Source organism: Urocitellus parryii, chromosome 5 (assembly GCF_045843805.1).
Source record: "Urocitellus parryii isolate mUroPar1 chromosome 5, mUroPar1.hap1, whole genome shotgun sequence".
In the NCBI taxonomy this organism is placed as follows: Eukaryota; Metazoa; Chordata; class Mammalia; order Rodentia; family Sciuridae; genus Urocitellus; species Urocitellus parryii.
The window spans coordinates 102,919,805-102,922,263 of record NC_135535.1 but is presented as its reverse complement, the minus strand read 5'-3'; the positions used below and the strand labels follow the sequence as shown (position 1 = coordinate 102,922,263).

At 39.0% G+C, this 2,459-nt stretch overlaps 1 pseudogene; it reads left to right on the top strand.

Annotated features, from left to right (window-relative positions):
• Nucleotides 1–920: 920 nt before the first annotated feature.
• Nucleotides 921–2,185, top strand: LOC113201523 (rab5 GDP/GTP exchange factor pseudogene; annotated as a pseudogene).
• Nucleotides 2,186–2,459: the final 274 nt, after the last annotated feature.

Genomic DNA, 2,459 nt, shown 5'->3' with positions numbered 1-2,459 from the left:
ACGTTGCTTTGTGAGCTTTTTGTAAGTAAAAGTCATGTGCTGCAAATTTTGCTCACTTAAGTGTTGGGAATAGTTTTCCAATGGTATGTTGATTAGCACATCTTTAATTAAGCATTCAAGCACATGTACACACAACCCATGCTCCCTGGGCAAACAAAATGTTCTAACAACAATTGAAAAGGCAACTACATTATAAAAGACACATGTACTGGGGAGGGACAATTTGTAAAAATGAACTCAGAAAAAAATGCTATTGCCACATGGTGATTTTTTTGTTTAAAGTGGGGATAGAGTTGTCCAACTGCATTTTTGAAATCCTAAAAATAGAGGTCTTCATTAGACCACCACCTCTCCCCATGTGTCAAACTCAATTCAAAGTATATTAAAGACCTAAATTTAACACCTACATGTATAAAACTACAGAAAAAATACATGGGGAAATAAATTCAGTACATCCACAGAAGAAAAGATTTTTTGAATAACACCCCAAAAGCACTGACTGTAAATGAAAACATAACATTATGTCAAGGAAGCAGCACAGGAAACAACAGAGTAAAGATACAACCTACAGAAGAGGAGAAAATATCTTTCAATTAATTTTCTGACAGGAATTACTACAACAATGAATAAGGATTCCAGAAACACAACAATAAAAAATATAACTTGTCCAAATAAAAATCGGCAATCTGAACACACATTTCTTCAAATGAAAAATGCAAATACTCACATGTACAGGAAAACATTTCAGTCTCACTATCCATCAGCAAAATGCCAATCAAAACCACAGTGAGGCACCTCCTGGAGCTGCACCAGGGGAGGTGGTGCTGACACCAGGGGTCACCAAGCAGAAAGAAGATGAGCCTGAAGTCTGAGCACCTAGGAATTCACATAGACCAGTAGGAGCTCCTGTGCAAGAAGTGATGTGGCTATTATGGCAACCCTTTCTGGCAGGGCTTCTGATCCCAGTACTGGAGAGAGGAGTACCACAGAGCCCATGAGAAGCAGATTCAGAAGGACTGGGAGCTGGCTGAAGGACTTCAGCAGAGGGAGGAAGAGGCCTTGGCCAGCAGCAGCCAGAGCAGCCAGGGGGCAACCTTCATCACATTTTCCAAATTTGAAGAAAAGAAAACCAGTGGAAAGATCCACAGGGTAACCACAGTGAAGAAATCCTTCAGTGCTTCTTCCAGAGTTGGATCAAGAAGGTCAGAAATTCAGGCAGCAAAATCTCTCACTCCTTTCATAAACTGGCAAATCAGCATTGAAACAGGGTCTAAGGAGCTCATAGAGTTTCTCAAGACCTTCCACAAAACCAAACAAGAGATATATAAGCAGTTCAAGATGTTTGGGGAAGGATTTATTTAAAAAAGGATTTGGGCACTAAGGAGCCTTCAGAGTGTACTCAGGACTTTTACCAGAATGTGGTGGAAAGAATACTGACTTGTGGAAAAGTGCCTCCAGAAACAGTTGAGAAGATAATGGATCAAATGGAAAAGTACACCATAACTCACCTCTATAAATATGTGTTCTTTTCAGAAACCACTATGATAGGAAAGACCACACCATTCAGAAGAAGATAAAATATCACTGATATGGATACAAATCCTGTGCCCAAGATAAGCTGGTGTGCATCACCAGGTATAGAAAGCACATCTTCAATGCCATCAATGAGCCTGCTTCTTGTCCAATCTCATCTACAATGTGCTGAAGGGCAAACCCACCACACCTGTAGTCCTACATCCAGTACATCACCTGCTTCTTCAACCCCAGCTGGCTGATGATGGGGAGGACAGATATTATTTCACCAACCTGTGATGTGCTATGGCTGTCATTGAGAAATGAATGACCAGTCTTTGAATCCAAGTCAGATGGATTTTGATTTCTACATGTGTAGCCAGACAACTCTCAGCTGGCAAGAACCCAAGAGTTGTTTTCCTAATGCTTGCTTAGGTGTGAAGCAGATGTATAAGATCTTAGACCTCCTGTCTCAATTGAATGAAAGACAGGAAAGAATCATGAATGAAGCCACAAAACTTGAAAAAGACTTAATAGGTTAGAAAGATGCAATGCAATAGAATTTCAAGATATTGTGGAGAAATATCCACTTTAAATTAAGGCACAGAATCAACTGTTAGTGGCTACTAACTCTAAGAATGTTGAAAATTATAAAATTCCTCCACCATTGTAAACTCAGTTTTATCCACATTAATAAACATTATGTGGGTAGAATTTATTTGAGCCTGCATTGAAGGTAACAGTATTGCAGCCTGCAATTGGGATCTAGAACATACTCAATTGCTTATAAATGTCAGAGCATTTTTAAGATACATTTTGCTGGGGGTGTTTTGTATGCTTTATTTTCTTTTTCCTGGTAGGCAAAACTTAGTTAATAATAAAGTACTGACAAAAAAAACAGAATGAGAAATCATCTCACCCCAGTTCGAATGGCTATAATAAATGAA